At 44.6% G+C, this 21,707-nt stretch overlaps 1 protein-coding gene across 1 annotated transcript in view; it reads right to left on the reverse strand.

Moving 5' to 3' along the window:
* ADAMTSL3 (ADAMTS like 3) overlaps positions 1-14,292 on the reverse strand; it is a 468,234-nt gene extending 453,942 nt beyond the window's left edge. Inside the window, exon 1 of the mRNA XM_044279573.1 lies at positions 13,996-14,292. The gene's annotated coding sequence lies outside the window, so the exon portion shown is untranslated. The remainder of the gene's footprint in view (positions 1-13,995) is intronic.
* Between the last annotated feature and the right edge of the window lie 7,415 nt (positions 14,293-21,707).

Here is a 21,707-nt window from a genome sequence, read left to right on the forward strand (position 1 = left end):
GTACATCATACCTGTACAGCACACATACAGAGTTCAGGGGATAGCGGTATGCGGGCCAGAACAAGGGGTGTGAAGCATCCTGGACAAAACAATGTGCTGGGGTGCATCCCCTTTTTACGTATGGAGGGAAAGAGTAAAGCTGGCCATACACATTAGATATTCAATTTCGGCAAGTTTGGTCATCCCTATTCTCCCCTGTTGCAGATTTTGGGGGAGATAAGGATCAGTCCTGTTGAAGTTGATCCTTTTGTTTTCTGAGAGATAAGACATCACTGGCAGCTACATGCTGTATGCATGTATGGGAGGATCGGGCAAGCGTTTGACTGACAGTTATCTCAAGGGTATACCCAGCTTTAAAGGGAATTTGTCACCAGTTTTATGGTGTCCTAAACTAGTGACAGAGTCCTTTAGCAAAATGTTGGGTTACTTCCTTTAGAGGGGGGGGTGCACGTCTTGGGGAGGTGTTTGGCAAACCCCCCTTCTTTGGCAGACCTGCGAAGGGAAGCATAATTATCTGCAGGTTTCTTCTCTTTCTGGCTTCGGCTTCTCCGTTCAGCTCCCAGGATGTAAACTTCCATTTTGATGCTGCCACAGTCAATCAATGGTCACAGCAGTGACCTGCCCTAATTGTGTCACATGACCATTTTACATTGCGGCCGCCACTGCATCGCCTTCTCCCACGAGGCTAGGGAGGCTCGTCCCCGACGCTGGATGTTTTGCGGCCGTGCTGGGAGCAGGGTGCCAGGGAGAGGGGTAAGTATAACCTATATGAGGAGCCTGGGCATTAGGGGGGTCATTATAGGGGTTGCATAGCCCCTTTCAGAGAAGCAGGTAACCACTGCAGCCTGCAATTGGCTGCAGCAGCGGCAAAATGGAAGTTTACATCCTGGGAGCCAAGTAGAGAAGGCAATGCCAGTAGAGAAGGAGCTGGAAGCCAGTGTCAAGAAGCAGGTAAGTATGCTTCCATGGCAAAGAGGGGTAGGGATGATCACCCTGCCCATCCCTCACCATGCCCCTTTTTTTTAAAAATTGCAGAGAGTGGCATAAAATGGCAATTGTGACTAGAAGTCACAATGGCATTAAACATCTGGTGAAGCAGGCGTAGGGGGAATAATGAATTTATGAATTTCACGCAAAGAACCTAAACCATATCATGCATACACTCCATAAATAAAAATGCCATTGAATGCATATAAAACCAAGCTCCCAAGTCTGTTGCTCCTGATATATACAGTAGTTGGCCTCTACTGTCAATCATCCTATGAAGCAGATGGCGACCCCTAGATGGTTGCTGCGTTCAGACATTTGATCCATTTTGACTCTAAATCATACCACATTAAGGCCTCATGCACCGAACCATAAGTTAGATCTGTATCCGATCCGCGGATCGGATGGGGACCCATTCATTTTAATGGGGCTGCAAAAAATGCGGATAGCGCACCGATTGCTGTCCACATCTGTACAACCGTTCCACTGTCAAGCAAAAAAAAGAAAATTACATATCCTATTCTTGTCCATTTTGTGGACAAGAATAGTCATTTTTAATATAGGGTGGGATGTGCTGAGCGGGAAATTGTGGAACGCACACGGGCAGTGTTCGTGTTTTGCGGATGACTGCAATCGCAAACAGACACAGTTGTGTGCATTAGGCCATACACAAAGGGAACTTCAGCACAAAGCTCTAGTGTTGTAAGTAATGATGAGGAGAGGAGATGTCTGGCTTGGATAATTCAGACTGAGCATCCTTCCTCCATTAGCTCAATTAGCCAAAAACACATAAAAGATGATAATAAAAGACCTGTTTTGCCAAAAGGGAAATGCTTTGGTGCCTCAGAAAGCCGACTCCTAAATATAACCGCACTTATTGTACAGAGCTCCCGGATCCTAAAATTGCTACCACGAAGTAAACCGTGTCCACACCACAGCCAAAGCAATTTAATCTAAAACACAGTATAATCCTCGGAGCACATAAAAATACATTAAGGTAGACCTTAACGTATTTTTATGTGTTCCGACTCCTCAATATGACTGCAGAGACTGAGCGTCACTAGGTTTAGTCACATGTAAAGGATCGTTCAGGAATAACAGGAAAACAGAGACTGCCAGCAGCGAGCTGATTAATGTCGCACAGAGCGCGCTGCTATTCCACCTTCTCAATAACATTCCACCAGTCTCCGAGCCTAAAACGCAGCCAGCCTTTTATGTGCACCCCAACTATTGTGGAAAATGGTCATCAAGTCTTGCGAAGTAGTATAGTCTAGAGCCGAGAGGGGAGAAAAAAAGATAAGTGAGCCGTCTAGACAAATGAAATGAAAACATATGAGCTTAGCGGTCACTTTTCATTAAGTAAAACAACTTGTCAAATTGTTATCAAACCCTCTAATCGCTGCCCACAGGAGATCTTCTTCAGGGACTGGAACGGAACGTGTTTATTAAAAGGATCATATCGGCATGTGGATTAGGAGAGTCAAATAAATATACATGGAAAATAGTGAAAGGTATTCTTTCCAAGTGTGGCTGCGAAGAACTTTCATTTCCCTCTAGGTCTGAAAAACAGCTAAACGTTCTCTTCACCTGTTCCTCTCCAAAAGTATAACACTGCAGGGTCATGTCACGCCGGATATGACCCCACCGATCACATCACATCAGTCTTCTCTACACAATGCTTGCTCTATGTGTCACTAACTTAGATACATTATGAAGTACTGTTAAATGAAATATAGTCCTAGTACAGAAAAGACATTGACAGCATAGGATATGCCATAAAAGTCTGAAAAGTAGGGGGCCAATCTATGAAATCCCCACCTAAAAGCTGAATGGGGTCCCTCTAACTTTTTCATTCCGCCTTCCCAACTATTTACTTATATAGTATCCCGTAGATATGCCCCAAATATTTCAGATAGGAAAACATGGAGGACCAACGAGGGGGACCCAAAAAAGAGTTAAGGCTAGGGCTACACGATGAAATGTGTTTCGCGACATTTGGTCGCTCCAATGTCGCGCGACAATTTTTATAATGATAGTCTATGATGTTGCACTGCGACATGTGACATGCTGCGACTGAGACATGACAGTAGCAAAAAATCCATCCAAAATTGATTTTTCTGAGACTGTTGCGTCGCAGTCGCAGCCTGTCGCATGTAGCAATGCGAAACCACAGACTAGCACTATAAAAATTGTCACGTGACATTGGTGCGACATCAATGTCGTGTGACACATGTTGCAGCGTAGTTGTGCCTTATGTGTCGCACGACTTGTTGTTGCACGACACATGTCGTCGTGTAGCCCTAGCTTAAAACAGCAGGAAGATGTGGCAGATATATCACAGTCAAGGGAGGGGTTTTCTCTATACATACCTCATAACTGTGGTTATAACTATGTTCCGCTCCCAACTGTCTCTGCGTTTATGCAATGGTGAATAGGGAGCTGTCCACTCCCTGCTTCATCATTCAACTGTTGTCGCTCCCCAGCAGCCATGATGCGGTCAAATACACATTTCTCTGCTGGGATGTGTAGGAGGAGAGTGCAAGCCCAGGAATCAGCCTCTGTGCTTCTCCTACACAGCCCAGCAGGCATGATGTGCGACTGCACTGTGGCTACTGTGGGACATAATGTGGGCATATCTACTGTGGGATCAAATCGTGGGCATTTTTATAGTGTGGGCACAATGTGGATATATCTACAGTGGGGGAACTATGTGGGCATATACACAATGGGGCACAATGTTGGCATATTGTCACGCTCTAATGTGGGAGGGAAACCCCACACCGAACCTAGGAGGGAAAGGGAAATGGAAATAAGGCCTGAAAACTAGGAAAGGAAGATGGACATCTCCTACTGAAAACCCTAACCAAAGCCATGACTGACTACCAGTATGAACAGACCCCAGAGGTAGGTGAGTTCATACACAGGAATACCTAAAGTCCTATCTGACCCTAAAGGACCCTGGTACTAATGACAGAAATGAGACATCCTGTTCCTCGAAAAGGAAGGATAAACGGGAGTCTCCCTGAGGCCTAATACAAAACAACAAGGAAATGCAACACACAGAAAAGCCAAAATACAAAGGGAAAGGTAACATTTAACTTCCAAGAAGCTATGGCAGCACCAGGAACTCAGCCAAGATCCAAACACCAGATATCTACAGGTCCAACTGAAGCTATAAACCGCACAGCACTGTGGGAGAAAACTATAAATAGGGAAAGTTAAATGACCACAATAGCAACACCTGGAAGTTAAGGGTGGGGTCAATACCAGAAACAACACAGGTGCCTGGGTTTGACATCAAAAGTAATAAGACCATTTCCAATGATAAGAGGCTAAAAGATTGCCCTAAATGCTCACTACAAGAGGCCAATTTGTACCATTGCACCTAGGAGTGTATTGTGATAACAGGGCTTTGGGACAAGATACTAGGGGAACTCAATGATAAACTTAAAACAAAATTAACAAAAACACCTGAGGAACTTTTGCTCCATGTTACTAGCCCTCATACTCCATTAGTAGTTCATGTGGTATTGCTGGCTACAAAAAGATGTATTTTAAAACACTGGCTATTAGCAACGACACCTTCAGTAGCGGAGATTATAAATCATACTGAGACATGCCTACTAGCTGATAGATGGGCAGCAGAAAAGGAAAAAAAGGCATCTAAATTATATCACGCAAAGTGGTTATCATATATTCAATCTGTTCCCCCGTAGATATGGTAAATGAACTAATATAAAGAAAATAAATGTTGTTAAGGTCAAAACATTCTGTAATTAATTAGAATGGGATAGGGTCGTGAACAGCATGTAGAATATCATATTTAAGGAAACTCAGGAGCCGTCCTGACAACAAAAAACAGCATCTAGGGAAAAGGGAGGGGTGGGAGGGCAATGGGGAGTTGTGGGGATTTAACTTGATACTTACCATTTGATATGGACTTTATCTTACTTATAATGTATGACATGTCAGCCAAAGGAACATTGAATGTGCTGTTTACCTTTTGAAAAACTCAATAAAAAGAAACAACACAGATGCCTATTGATCCACAAGGTAACCATGTCAAATCAAAACACGTGTTGCCAGTCTCAAAGCTCTCCTGCCACTCACTGTCGAGGGGACGTCCGTATGTCTCGGTACATCCGTGACACATGTCTACTGTGAAAGTGGCACAACATAGGCATATCTACTATGAGGGGGCACAATGTGGGCATAACTACTGTGTGGGGACACAATGTGGGCATAACTACTGTGAGGTGGCACAATGTTGGCAAAACTTCTGTGTGAGTCACTAAGGGGACTGGGTGGGATTGGGTGCACATAGATACGCTTTGGGCGGAGTTAGAGGCGTGCCACAGTGCACCACTGCTATTGTCCATGTTTGCGATTTGGGAGGTATGTAATAAGTTGGGAGGTATGTTCTATGTATAAACGACACATGGCCATTATCAGTGCCAACAACATTCTTGACTGTAGTTTGCCTGATACTAAGCACTGATTGGATCATGGCTGTTCAGCATACATACTATCTTACTGACCCCTGATGATATAGAGATATTGAAACACATAGGGTGTAAAATTTTAGTTGTCACTGACTTTTTGTCTACCTAGTGTTGACACTTTGTTGCAGTGGTTGTTAGATTCTGCCCCTAGTGGCCCTGGATGCCAACTGGTATGGGGGGGGGGCAAGAATTTCCTTAGATTTAGACAACTGTTGCACAGCCCGTTTTTAGAGTACACCCTCTCTCTGTAGTTTCCTTTGTCACAGGGTTCAGAATAAAACAATCTGCCTATGGAATATTATAGGTTGGTGCACTCAGATACATACCTATTATTACTCTTGGTGCGCAGGAACTCTGTTGTACAACTCCAATACTTCTGGTGACAGTATCCTGCAGTAGGGTTTACAGCAGCTTTGTACCAGGTGTGGACAATGCACCGTAAGGCTTTGTCTACATCGGCTGACTAACTGAGGCTCTGTATATCTCTACAAAGGGCAGGGCACCCTAGTACAGTCGCATTATTCCCTTTACTCACTAAGGGTGTTCAACTGGTCTTCCCTATTGGACCCTACCTGGACTCAGTGAGTCCATTTACTGTTTTGATGGACCCCCTCAATATTGAGCATGGTTGTAATGCCTTTTCATCTCCTTTCTGGAAGGTATATAGACACGAGTCAGTGACTTTTGATGCAGTTGATTTATGTGTACTGGTTAATGTTAGTTAACGTATACCATTTATATTTTTAAAATTAAAAAGAAAATTGTAAAAAAAAAAGTCAAGCTCCACCTCACCAATGTTATCCAACTTCTATGTCATAAAATGTGGAACCGGTGCTTCATGAATATGGCGCTCATTCTTAACACAATACTTCTCAATGTATTCACACCAGACAACTGACGTAAAAACACTGATAAATCTTCATCATACAGCTCTATGTCTGCAGCTTCCCTCACATAGTATATTATAAAACTGACTGACTGCCTGCAGCCACCACTAGAGGGAGCTCAATGCACTGAAATGTATACAGTTATATTGACTGCAACTAAAGCTATAAACAGCTCTTTGCACTGAGCTCCTCCTAGTGGCAGGTGAAAGAATTCAGTGTTTGATGTCAGGAACATAAAAAGGAGTTCAGTGCTGGACCCTTCTACTGGGCCCCACAGCAGTTGTGTAGTCTTTCTCCATTGAAGGTGACAATTAATCACAGTGGCTGAAGCTGGAGGATACATATGCATCTGCAGACACCTTTGTCTAGCTTTACACCATCAATTGGTTGGCACACACTAGCGCAACTTAAGCTCTTATAGGTACAAAAAGTGCCTAAAACACATAATAAATATGGTCACAGCATATACACCAATTGTTGGGTGGAACTTAAGCTAGAATTCTGGAACATTTAGCTTAGTAAATCTCTCCTATTGCTCCCAAATGCAATAATCAGCAACACTTATTGGAGAGGACCCACTGACTATTAGGGATCTCCTCCTGATGTAAACAAAAATCTCTGTGGTTTTCATGTCCTTTTCAGAAGACTATTCAGCTAAACTCTAGTATTAACCCTTTGTGGGTAACTTTATAACGGACTACAAATAGTGATTCCACCTCTGAAAGGAGCTTTGTTTACAGGGCAAAGAATGTATATAAAGGGCACTACACTAAGTACACATTCCTTATCTGTCGATGTGCGCCATGTAAACAAAAGAACACCTGTAGCCAAAGCCCCCCCAGATCTCTTCTCAGGGGTGGAAAATTGACTACTTTATAATGCTTGAGACTTTAGTAGCTAAATAGGATTGCATATTCTTGCAGGTACAGTGGTCTATCTTGAATGTGTTCTGTACAGTAAATCCCTAGCTACCAAAAAGGCAGGGCAGAAATATGGAACCTATATTCCCTGTTAAATGGAGTCTGTCAGCAGTTTTGACCATGCTAAACTGCTGACAGCACTAGGTAGAGGCTGGGGAGAGCGGTAGAAGCATACCATTTGTGGATATTTTACTATCAGGAGTAGTGTTAATATTAACTTTTATTCTAACATATTCTGCTCTTGCAAAAGCCCAGGAGGCGAGACTTCACTGGAAAGTGGTGTCTACATTGAGCTGTTTCACAGCTCCTCCTCCTAACGCTGAGGGACGGAGCAGTAAAGTAGCGCACTGCAGAGAGCACTGCACAGAGAAACTCCACCTCCAGTGCACTTAAGGAGAAGAACCTGGCAGAATAAAAGTTCATATTCACAATACTCCTGAGTCCTGACAATAAAATCTCCACAGAAGTTATGATTGTTCAGCTCTCTCCATGCCCCTCCTAGATTAGTCAGTACTTTTGCATGGTCAAAACTGCTGATAGACTACCTTTAAAGAGTAACTAAACCTTTATATCAAATTTTAATATGTCGCTAATGCCCTAATCAAACTTTTTCTAATATACTTTATTAATTAATTTTGTATTTTTCTTAGTCTTTTCGCTACCTAAAGCACACCATTCCGTGCGCTTAAAACTCAGTTCTCTGTACACCGTTGACAGCTCAGCGGTGTACGGAGTACACATTTTATCAATGGGGCCGCAGCAGCGCTGTGAGTACAGATATTGCTGCTCCTGCCAGGGGCGTAACTATAAGGGAAGCAGGGGAAGCGGCTGCTTTGGGGCCATGACCCTGAAGGGGCCCATCCAGGAGGAGGAGGACTAAAAGATTTTGTCAGGGCCCCCTCAACAGTATTACACAACGAAATTATATACAGTGACAGTATAGACAGTGTAGAAAACGGATGGAACAGCTGCCGGGCCTGGTCTGAGAGAGCAATCTTTACTACCCACAGGAATGGGGGCGGTATGAAAGGAAGGGGTTGCGAAAAAAATTACTAGGGGAGGGGGGCCCTATTCAAAAATATGCTGTGGGGGCCAGTCATTTCTAGCTACGCCACTGGCTCCTGCCCATGCTCCCCGGAGGATTACTAACTCCTGGCATAGCACATGGGTACCCTGTAACCATGTACTCTGCCAGGATTAGCTGAGCGGAGCGGGCTCCTGCTTCTGCCTGCACCGCTAAGAAGAAAAATGAATGCAAGTCATGCAATATTGGGAATTTTCTTTTAGATCCTATAAACTTGAACAAAAATAATGCTGTGCTGTTTTTTGGACACTTGCAATTTCCATTCACTTTTATGGGGAAGAATGGAGACACAGCAGATTGCTGCTCCTCCGTAAGGAGCCAGAGTCTGAGAATCTGTGCATTCCTACAAAACTTGATGCCATACAAAGTCATCAACAAACTATTTATTTTGTATGTTTCTATTGGACATAAAATGAAGATCACTTTGGAGTTTATGAAACAGTGTAGATTTATCTAATATATTGGGATGATGTAATAATCTATCAGGACATTTGTTTTACGATCTGTATTTTGGAACCGAGAGCCAATGTTACTGCACTAGGGTCACTGTGAGGTTACAGATAGCTCCTAAAGGCAGGACTTCTGAGCAAAGCTGTGCAGTGAGCCACTGCGCCACCTAGTGGGGACCTTTTCAAAAACTCAAGCCTAACGGGCAGCAGGGATTTCTTTGCACTGAGCAGTACAGATACTCTACTGACGTACCAGCCTCACTGTGCAACCTGCCAGTTTTTTTCTACTGAAAAACGTTTCAATATTTTCTGGTATGTCATTGGTGATTATAAGGAACTTGGGACTGACACCAATGTCCTGAACAGCCAGGCATCTTGGCCTTGGATTTGGGAATTTCCATAGCTCAGAGCAACTAAGCAGAGAAACCCAGAGCTTTTAGTGGAGCTATACCTGCTCATTTATTTCCTAAATCAGAGGAGCACAGCCTTTTCTGGTTAGAGATTGTACCACTGAGTTGTAACTGCCACCCATAGGGATAAACAGGGTCACTCGCCCCATTATTTGTCCGTCATTTATAGCACAGAATTATTCCACATGCACACGATTGTTGTGTCTTTTGCTGTCCGCAAAACACAGATGGCGTCCGTGTGCGTTCTGCAATTTGTGGAACGGCACGGACAGCCATTAATATAACTGCCTATTCTTGTCCGCAAAACAGACAAGAATAGGACAGGTTATATTTTTGGGGCGGACCATGGAACGGAGCAACGGATGCGGACAGCACACGAAGTGCTGTCCGCATCTTATGCGGCTCCATTGAAGTGAATGAGTCCGCATCTAAGCAGCAAAAACTGCGGTTTGGATGCGGACCAAAACAACGGTCGTGTGCGTGCACACAAACGTATTTTCTTTCCGTGTCCATTCCGGTTTTCTTTCGGACCGTATGCGGGACCATATATTTCAATGGGTCCGCAAAAAAAAATGGAAGTTACTCCGTGTGCATTCCGTTTCCGTATATCCGTATTTCCGTTCTGCAAAAAAATAGAACATGTCCTTTTATTGTCTGCATTACGGACAAGGATAGTACTGTTCTATTAGGGGCCAGCTGTTCCGCTCTGCAAAATACGGTATGCACACGAACGTCATCCGTTTTTTTTTTTTGCGGTTCCTATTTTGCGGACCGCAAAATACATGCGGTTGTGTGCATGAGGCCTTACAGTCATAGTCTGCTATCGTTTGCAAACGAAAAGCAAAAACATTAGAGGAGTTGGTTGTGCCAAGATTTGAAGTTTTTCTCTGTCCACAGGATAATTAACTGATCGGTGGAGGTCTGACCTTTGGGGCCCCCACCGATCCTGAGAACAGGGGTGCCATACCACTCCATTTATCTACCTTGCTGACGCAGCTGTTCTATTCATTTCTGGGGACCTGTTCTCATGATCACAAGGAGTACTAGGAGTACTTCAAACTTTGCAACATTGAGTGCATCAAAGGGGTTGTGCCAACTTACAGGATAGGAGATAACTAGCTGATCGCTGGGGGTCCGACTGCTGGGACCCCCACCGATCCTGAGAACAGGGGTCCCATACCACTCCATTTATCTACTTTGCTGACGCAGCTGTTCTATTCATTTCTGGGGACCTGTTCTCATGATCACAAGGAGTACTAGGAGTACTTCAAACTTTGCAACATTGAGTGCATCAAAGGGGTTGTGCCAACTTACAGGATAGGAGATAACTAGCTGATCGCTGGGGGTCCGACTGCTGGGACCCCCACCGATCCTGAGAAGGGGGGCCCATTCGACCAATCTGATGGAGGAATGCGCCCTACCTCTCCATCCATTCTCTATGGGACTGCAGGTGATTGGTGGGTACGGCACTCGAGCCGATAGTCACAAGTACTTGACCGTATATGGGGCAGTAGCCATTACACAAACTATACTCTGTCCTATGCCTGTTTTATTGCACATGTATGACCAGTGTCAATGACTGTAATGACCGATATGGACTAAAATGTGTAAGCCTGCATCAGTGTAATGATCATTCATCAGATGATCGTTCATTCAATGGTTGTCCAGCCACCAACCTACCTCTTTCTAATGTATGACCCTATTCCTTCAATGCTCATTCAGCCAACATTTATTCTCATGAACTCCCCCATAGACATGTACATATGCCCGATCATGTCGGTGTTAATAGGGTGTAAGCCGCCGCCAGACATCCCTGATGTCGGATTACCTCCTAGAGGAGCGGGCCTTCAAATTTAACATAACCGATCCTATTTTCATCATCTGCTGAGGAGGAGTCGGGACACCGTCATACATATAATATAGTCTGCCAGTGCCACAGCGGGTGTGACCTCAGTGCCAGGACCGCTTCATTCCAGATCCTTTACATCCATACGACTAATGTAAATATTCTCACCATCAGACAATACTCCTTCCTGTGATCGCTCATATACTGTGCCCCAGCTGAAGCTTACAAACGTGTGTGCTGCTAATGTGAACATGACATATGATGGGATGCATGTGTGATTAACCCTTACTGTTCACCTAAGTAGATGCAACTTCTGTGTACACACTTTAAATTCACAGACTTGCATAAATTTCTGCGACTGAAAATCTATTACATCCATCTGAATGGCACTGTAACTGTGGCAAGCAGACGGTTTTCTGCAGGCTCAATTCTGACAAATCGGACACTTGCAGTACATTCTGCAACAAATCCCCCGCAAGTGAATTTACCCTGAAGGGGAAAGAGAAGATGAAGTTTAGTCCTCACGCACATGGCCACATTTTCGGTTCGCTTCCGATCCTCATTAGGCCACATGCACACGACCGTGCCGTGTTTTGCGGTCCGCAGATTTCGGATCCGTAAAACATGGGTATCGCCCGTGTGTGTTCCACGATTTGTGGAACGGAACAGGCAGCCCATTACAGAAACGTGTTCTTTTTTTTTTTTTTTTTTTTTGCAGGGCCACGGAACGGAGGAGGGGATGCGGACAGCACAAGGAGTTTTGCGGCTCCAATGAAGTGAATGGGTCCACATCCAACCCGCAAAAAAATGTGGCTCGGATGTGGACCCAAAGAACAGTCGTGTGCATGTAGCCCTAGGCCTCATGCACACGACCGCTGTTGTGTTCCGTTCTGCAAAATGGGGTTCCGTTGTTCCGTGATCCGTTTTTGTTTCCATGTGTCTTCCTTTATTTTTGGAGGATCACCAGACATGAAGGAAAGTAAAAAAAAAGTCTAAGTCAAGTTTGCCATGCAAATTATAGGAAAAAAACGGACGTGGACGCGCAGACGCGGATGACAATCTTGGGTGCCTCCGCGTTTTTTCACGGTCCCATTGACTTGAATGGGTCTGCAAACCGTTTTCCGTGGAAAAAAATAGGACAGGTCATATTTTTTTGACGGATCACGGAGGCGGATGACAAACAGGGCATTAGCCGAGTTTTCAACTGACCCATTCAAAGTCAATGGGTCTGCAGAAAATCACGGAAAACTGAACAACGGACACGGGACACAACAACAGTCGTGTGCATGAGGCCTAATGCTGCTGATCAGATGCGGACCTATTCCTTTCAATTGGCCACAAAAGATGCAGACAGCACTCTGGGTGCTGTCCGCATCCGTATGTGGGTTCCACAAAAAACGATGAGACATGTCATATATTAGTCCATTTTTTGCAGACAAGGATAAGACATTTCTACAGGAGTTTAAAAAAAATGGCGGCATGCTCTCGGACACTATTTGTGTTTTGCGGCTCTGCGATTTGCACACCACAAAACACATATGGTCATGAGCATAAAGCCTTATTGAGAGAAGTTTCAGTGCAGAAAGTTATCCCATATTTCTGCAATCAGATCCACCTGCCACATATCCCTTCCACTGTGTATAGTTGTGTATCTACCAAAGTCACAGAATTTCAATCCTCTAGTCTTCATACTCCCCCTACCTTCCAGGATGGTCAGCATTCATTCACATGGATATAATCTGCATGACTATGACTTGTGTGACTATGGCTACCAAGGGTCGGGATGGAGTGCCTATAAACTGTAGAATAGTCTTTCCAAGTTATTTGGTCCATGAGCTGAGATCTTGGGGATGTGAATGTAGGGAGCGGTGGGTGACTGCTTATACAAGCTGATACTCTATGTCTGAGCCGTCTAGGTACCTAGAACCACTGGGTACGAGGGGGCAGACAAATCCACCAGTCTATTACACCGCAGTCCTTCATAGAACAGCCAGTGTGGAAAAGGGCAATATCCTCTATGCATCCTCCATGTTGGTGTTAAATGGAGGCCCCAATAACCCCTTTATAATATTCAAGTCCCTGCTATTCCATCGCTGTCATATATTTTAAATGAGTCTGTACCTGAATTATTCAAGAGGAACCAAGAATGACACAGACGTAAAATGTACATTGAAATAAAATAATAATAAATAAATACAAAAATAAATAAAAACACATTGAAATAAAAAATAAATAACTATATAAATAACAACTAAAAGCACATTGAGCCATCAAAGTATCAAAGTGTCACTGGCGACAACATATTTCTAGGTTAGTTTTTTTTCTGGTGTGTGCCCACCATATATTATGAATGGCCACGGTAAACATGGTGCCCACGTTGTACCTTAATCATAAACATGAAAATGTACATCTGAAAAAATGAGTGCTGTCACTGTGCCCGGTGTGTGACATGATGACATTAATTGGCATACTGTGCCAATGCTATCTCTACCCCCCCAGGCTAATGTATGTCCCAATGTGTTCACTTTGCATTATGTCTAAATTAAAATAACAGTAGAGACGTTCGTTCTGGTTACAAGACTTTTTTTTTATACATTGTGATGACCTCAATATCTAAAGAATGCGACGGAGAATTTATGGGTCATTTCTATATGTCACTCATGGCCACAGATGACATACACCACAGAGGCATGCTTATACCCCTTAAACTCTATCCAGGCAGATGGAGGGCACACTTCTGAACCTCATGCTGCTTTCATGGGCAAGACAATCTGCAGTGCCCTCATCTTGTAACCCTTTCCTTTCCATAAATGGTCAATGGGTTAATCAGAAGATGCAATCATTATATATATATATATATATATTATAGACATATATTATAAAGTCATGAAGTGAGAGATGACAGCTCACCTTCTTCCTCAGGGCTGTCTCCCAGAACCCCTTCTCATATGTCTTCTATACTCTCTAGGCTCGTGCCGGATGGGGAAGAAGTCCAGAAGTGTCCTCAGCAGTGCAGCCTTCAACTCCTCGTGGTCTTCTGGTGGGGGCCGGGATTAGAGGGCACCATTGTGATCAGAGTGAGGGTCTGGCTCAGGGGTGACCCGCAGCGGGTGACTGGGACAGCTTCAGGGGTACAGCTGGAATCTGCCTCTCCTGCACCAGTCAAGCGGCTCAGTGCGAATGCAACAGGTCTGCTGCTGACAGCCAGAGAAGCCGGCACGCGTCCGTCAGCGCCCCCTTGTGGGCGTCCTGGGGAAAGGCAGCGAGGGCTCTGCTTTTACGGGCTCCCTGTGGAAAAGCAGCTGCGAGCAGACAGACATGCTCCTGTAATACGGTAGCTGAAGCCAAAATAAAAAGGCAGGGTTCCTGGTAGCTCTTAGACTTTAAGAGGCCCGAGGGCAACCTGATCTGAAGGATTTCCATCTCAGCTTCTTTCCATTTTTTCCATTTTAAACTCTAGCTGACAGGGGGGCCAGCAGCATGAAGCACACTTCATACAGGGAGTAGACGCTTCTCTGAGCAGACACCAAGTATTAGAACTGGGTCGTGCTCACCATTTATTGGACCAAATATTTATTTTAAAGGCCTTGATTTTTTGACTTTGCTGTTAATAAGAATGCAAGCGCCAACCCCTCAGGACTGGAGGAATATGGATTTGTGCAGTGGTTTGTCCTTGGGGTGGGTAGTCGGCCTACAGATATAGTAAGGAGTGGTCATCCTGGTGAGGATGGTAATAAAATGCCAACATCAAATCCTGGGATGTACAAGGAAAGACGGCCCAAGTTCCACAAGGAGGACCCTGAGCTTGTCTCACCAGCTGCATAATGGGGGAAGCGTGGTGTCAGATAAAGAGTGCAGTGTATATGGCCTAGCTGCTGTAGCCATCTGGCCGCAACCTGGCAAACAGGCCAAGAAGCAGCCAGGCGAAGACCGCTGCACCGCGCAACGGTATCCGTCCAGCCGAATCTCAGCATATTTGCCGGGTACCAGCTGGATCTCCACCAGTTCCCATTATAGTCAATGAGGCCGGAGGGCATTGCGTTAACATCCAGAAATGCCGGACAAAGAGAGCTTCAGCAGGCTGTTCTCTGCCTGAACTAATAGCGCCAGTGTAAAACTAGTCTAAATGGACAACTGGGTGTTACAAGTTGGGGGGGGGGGGGGCACTGTCACACTCTGACAGTGGGATGCACCCCATTTACAAAGGGAATTCCATCACTCAAGTGTCAACTTTTTATACATTTCTAGGAAGAATAACAGAAAAACAGCACAACACAGAAAAATGCTCCAATCCAGAATACAGTAATTAATAAATAAAAAACAGACATGTAAGGAGATTTGATAGGCCTTTTTTAAGGCAGAGTTAAAGGGGACCTGGACAAAATTGACAACTGGGTGTTACCAGTTAAGGGCGTGCCTCTATACACAGTGCCAGACGGTGTAGGAACATGCCAAGGAGAATAGTAACTCCCAGCTGTCAATAAGGCTGAATGCACACGGCCATGTTCCGCGGCTGAGAGCGGTCCGTGGTAACACGGCCTGTATTCCTGTTCAGAGCAGGAGCGCAAAGTGTCATTGGTTGCTATGACGCCGTGCGCTTCATGCCACCGCTGCACTACAATAATACACTCGTATAGGGTATTACTGTAGTGCAGCGGCGACATGAAGCGCATGGCGTCATAGCAACCAATGACGCCGTGCGCTGCTGCTCTGAACAGGAATCCAGCCCGGCATACCACGGACCGCTCTCAGCCGCGGAACATGGCCGTGTGCATTCGGCCTAAATCTGATGTGCAACAAGTACATTGTGCCTGGCCTTTCTTCAAGGGCATCAAGGGCGTTGACTGTTAAAGACAACCTGTCACCTCTCAAGACATGCAACTTGGTGTTACCAGTTGGAGGGGGATGAGTCCCTACCAGTGTCAGACTCGGATGCCTAGGGCCCTCCAGTAAAGTTCATTTTGGGGGCCCACCGTACGAATACATTCAAATATAATAAATAATCTGACAAGTTTTTTTAATCTAAACATAGGCTGGTCGAGGTGCTGTACATTGAATATATGTATGTTGTTATGTTATGTGCCACTTGTGCTGGGGGTGGGAGACTAGGGGCACACCTTTCTCAGGGGCCCACCGGGGGATTCACCTGTACCCCTGTGGGCCAGTCCGAGCCTGGTCCCTACACAGGCTGACACTATCCAGTCAGTGCTATCAGAGTGAGATTGTGCAGGGGCACGCCCCAACTGGTAGCACTCAGTCACAAGTTATATACTTCTAGCGGCTAATCCACCTCTCCCCTTCCCCTCACACCCCATTCTGCCTCTTCTCTCTGCCAATTCCATCACTGGTCCCCATTGTCCAGAGAATCCAGTCTACAAACTATGACATACAAGGCCATCCACAACCTGTCACCTCCATACATCTGTGACCTGATCTGATATCTTAGAGAAGATAAATTTTGTAAGCGGGGATTCATAAAATGCAACATTTACTAGGTCATTTAAAATAATGTTTCACACTGGGTGAGAGACGACAGTGACAACAAACTACCTCCACTATATCACATCATATACTAATGAATGAATGAAAAAGGGTGGATCTCACCTCATCTGAGCAGGATCCACGACCGTGGAGGAAGGTCCTGGCAGTTGGTAGTACCTGTGACCGGTGTGACCAGGATGCTTGTGTCGTGATTGGCACTATATCCGCTCCTAATACACCCTATTATGGCTTTCCTGCCTTCCTAGGGGTAAGGGGCTGTTCTTATAGCCTGCCTACCACACATGGAGCCCCCGCCCCGACAGGGGCGACCCCACACCGAACCTTTCCCTCAGTATGGGTCTAGTGTTCTATAAAGCCCTAATTACAACGCCCTACATGCCATGTTGCTGTCTTTCTTTCCAGACATCATCAGGGGACTTTGCACATGTATTCAAGGGCAATTGAGATCAAGGTGGTTTTAGCCTCGTATCATCAATCAGGATAGTGGGTAATTCTTATCCTCTCTGTAGCATGGGAAGTGTCCCATGTCAGTCAGTGTTTCACCACAAATGGCAATGATCCTGCTCAGATGAGGTGAGATCCACCCTTTTTCATTCATTCACTAGTATATGATGTGATATAGTGGAGGTAGTTTGTTGTCACTGTCGTCTCTCACCCAGTGTGAAACATTATTTTAAATTACCTAGTAAAGGTTACGTTTTATGAATCCCCGCTTACAAAATGTATCTGTTATATTTGGGTGTAATTAGACACCACTGCACACATACCTGAAGTGGTGGTATAATTAATTTTATTATTTCAACTGATCTGATATCTTCCCACACACAATCTCCAATCCTCACAAGACCTCCTTCTTTAGGGCTCTTTCACACGAGCAGATCCTGTGCGTGTAATCCACTGTGTGAAAGACAGCCAAGCCCCGTTCCGGACAGCAGAGACACGGAGCATTAACATGACTGATAATGCTCTGTGCCTCTCTGTGACCTTTTTACTACAAAATCACGGTGACAACTTTATCTCACTGAGATTTTGTAGTGAAAAGGTCACAGAGAGGCACAGAGCATTATCATACATGTTAATGCTCCATGTCTCTGCTGTCCGGAACGGGGCTTGGCTCTCTTTCACGCAGAGGATTCCACGCACGGAATCGGCTGTGTGAAAGAGCCCTCATTCTTCTTTTCCCACCATTGCCTTCAAGATTTCTCCCGTACATTCCCCATACAGTGGACCTCTCTACCCCAACATATCAGACTCTTACCTACCATGGAAACCTTCAAGAGAAACCTGAAAATCCACCTCTTCAGACAAACCAACAACCTACAGTAACCCTGCTGCGCTATAAAGCCATAGGAGCAACTTCCACCCTTGCCTGCTGTATCCTTCCCCCGTCCCTCGTAGATTTTAAGCCATCGCAGGCAGGGTCCTCTCTCCTTCTGTTCCTGTTTGACTCATCTTGTTCATGTTTATTGTACTTGTTTTTGTATTAAATATGGACACCCTTTTCATATGTACATCACCCTGGAATAAATGGCACGTTGGTAATAAATAATAACAACTAAGGAACAGCACAACATAGATTTATATGACAGGATCCTCCAGAATTGTTATTACATGCGGAATGCAAGTACTTACTAAACCAGGCATGTCAGGAGAGGGGATGGGTCCTCTTTAAAGGAGTCCCCGCCCATGGCCCAATTCCTATCAACTGCATCCTGCCCAACCTGGAAAAGTGTCAAGAGTGCTTAAAATAGCTAAAAAGTAGTACATTTTCTTGCAAACAGTACTTGTCACAAAATTTTTGATTTCTCTACACCTGGCATAGAACGTAAGTAAGTGTATTGAAATAACTTTGTCTATCTGATAAATGCCATTTGTTGAAGTGAGACAGCCCCTTTAAGTGTGTGTGTCTGTCTATGTGTGCTGTCGTCGGTTTGTGTCCATGTCACTCTATAGCAATTCTGCATACAGCAGACTTGGGGAGTCATCTACTAACGTTCTATGCCAGGCGTAGAAAAATCGAAAAGTACAGTTTTGCAAGTACTTTTTGCAACTTTTTAACTGTTTCCAACATTCTTGCCACTTTTCCAAAAAGTGGGAAGGGTGCAGGTGGGAGGAATTGGGCTGTGGGTAGGAGCTAATATACCAACATGTGTGCCAGAAAACTGGTGCAAATAGAACCAATGATAATGGCAACTTATCCTACAAAAAATAAGCCCTCACACAGCTTTGTCGTGAGAAAAATTATAATGGTCCCCAGAGGAAGTTTGAAAGCAACATGACACTCATAAACCAATCCATCAAAATCTGCTCTGCAAAAGACAAAAGGTGGTCTTTCCCTCCTGAACCCTGCAGCAAGCATATTGGACACTGAAATGCCATATGTAAGCTTGAATGTCCCCCAAGTGATCAAGGTCCAGTATTTTTTTTAATCACCCTATGACATCTGTGTATATTGTATGTGTTCTTTGGTCATAGTGTTCCGAAGCCAGTTTAGGAAACAGAAAGGGGCTGTATATACTGATGAACTAACCTCAGGATAGGTCATCAATATCTGATTGCTGGTGGTCCGACTCCTAACACCCCTGCCGATCAGCTATTTGAGGAGGTCACAGTGCTCTGGTGAACACTGTGACATATTCTCGGGCCAGTGATGTCACTTTACATAATTACATTCTTATTACGGTTGACCTAAATCCATTAAGTTCAACCAAAGGAAAGATGGGGATGAGATTTAAGGGAAGGGGAGTGAAAAACCATAATTCTACCCATTTTCATAAGCTTTAATGTTTAATTCTAAGAATTCCTCAAAGCCCTTTTTTAAAACTGTCAACTGTTCCTGCTGTGACCACGTAGACTGTGCCACAGATTCACAGTTCTTAGTGCTGCCTCTAGGCCTTGTCACCTACGGCGATGGAACTTTTTTTTCTCCGGACATTTAATGGACACATGACCTAGGGGCAGCTCAGTCCCATTCAAGTCAAAGAGCCTGGGCTGTCATACCAAGCACAGCCATTAGTGCTGTCCTTGGTATGCAGCAGGGGGTAACAGAATCCCAGATATTGATGACCTATCCTGACACTTCCAAAAAGTCCCCTGAAGGACTTCTGGAAGTGTGGGTTTTCAGGGCACAGCCCCATTTTTCAAATCTGTCATGTGTCACTTTATGTGGCAATAACTTTGGCATGATTTTACCTATCCAAGTGATTATGAGATTGTTTTTTGAGACACATTGTACTTCATCTTAGTGGTAAGGTTTGTCGCTATTGTAATAAACTTACTTGCCCGGGCTCTAGCTGTGCGATCATCAGCCAAGGCACGGCCACATAGGGAGAGACGCGCTGCTGAGTCACGCCCCCTGGAGGTGCGAAAACATCCTTAGTAACAGGATGCAATTGTCACGGATGCGGTGTGGGTGGGAAACTCTACACCGAGCACAGGAGGAAAGGGGACAGGAACTAGGCCTGGAAACTAAGGTAAAGGAGAAGGTCACCTCCTACAATAATACTAGTAAGTATTCCTATACAGCAGAAGTCTCATATTTCCTTGTGAGTTTGAATCCCACTAGAAACTTTTCAGAAATTGAGGCTAAATTAGATTTAGGTACACTGACTCGAGCATCGCGCTTGATCACACGCGATATACAGCCGAGCATAGCGTTGCTTGAGCCGAACTGGTGTTCGGCCAAGCATGTTTGCCCAACACTACTTGTGATGCAATTCCAAGAGAGACACAAATCCGGTGTGTCTCCCTGAGCCTCTAACACCTTCACCTCATGGTCAGGGTGAAGAGTGGATATCACCACCCCTTTAGACAATATGGGACTCGGAATTTCAAAATCACCACCTTCAGGAAAACTACATGACAAGGCATCTGCCTTGACGTTCTTCACCCCAGGACGATAGGTGACAGTTAAATAGAATCTGGTGAAAAACAATGGCCATCTGGCTTGTCTTGGGTTCAAGTCGTTTGGCCAATTCCAGGTAAGCCAGATTTTTGTGATCAGTGAACACCGTGATCGGATGAATCGCCCTTTTTAACCAATGAGGCCACTCCTCAAAAGCCAACTTAATGGCCAGTAACTCTGTGCACATCATAATTTCTCTCAGGGGGAGAGAGTTTTTTAGAGAAAAATGCACATGGTCGCCATTTACCAGGTGATGGGCCTTGCGATAAAATTGCTCCTACCCCCACCTTGAACGTGTCAACTTCCACAATGAAAGGTTGTGATAGATCTGGCGGCACCAATATAGGGGCAGAAGAGAAGCATTCTTTAATCACAGAAAAGGCTCGCAACGCCGAATAGGCCACACTGAGACATCATTCCCTTTCTTAGTCATGTCAGTTAAGGGTTTTACTATTGTCGAATAATTCTGAATACATTTTCGGTAATAGTTGGTGAACCATAAAAACCACATAAGAGCCTGTCTCACATGATTTTGATGTGTTTCCATGTCAGGAGAATAAAAAAGAATATATCAAGGGGAGAAAAACAGAACTGGACCGCACATCCACAATACTATGCTTTTATCTAATTAAACTCGCTATTAAAGTGTACAGCCTCCCATACTCTAATTTTGCGTACACTTTATTGTCCCTTAGAATCTGTAACACCTGTCTCACATGATCCTGATGTGTTTCCATGTCTGGAGCATAAATTAGAATGTCATCTAAATACACAACTACACGAAAAATGTCGTTCACGAAGTGTTGGAACACCACAGGAGCATTGGTTAACCCGAAAGGCATGACCAGGTTCTCAAAGTGCCCCTCAGGAGTATTAAAAGCCATCTTCCATTCATCCCCTTTCTTGATCCTAACCAGATTTTATGCCCCCCTTAGGTCCAACTTGGAGAACACCTTAGCGCCAATAATCTGGTTAAACAAATAGGGAATCGAAGGAAAAGGGTAGGGATCACGGACAATCCGATTAAGTTCACGGAAATCCAAACATGGCCGAAGACCTTCATCTTTCTTTTTAACAAAAAAGAACCCTGCTGCCACTGGAGACTTGGAAGGTCTTTTATGTCCTTTCGCCAAACTCTCGGAAATATACTCTCTCATGGCTCGTATTTCAGGTTCAGAAAGGTTATACAACCGAAATTTAGGCAACTTAGCTCCGG

Source organism: Bufo gargarizans, chromosome 2 (genome assembly GCF_014858855.1).
Source record: "Bufo gargarizans isolate SCDJY-AF-19 chromosome 2, ASM1485885v1, whole genome shotgun sequence".
NCBI lineage: Eukaryota > Metazoa > Chordata > Amphibia > Anura > Bufonidae > Bufo > Bufo gargarizans.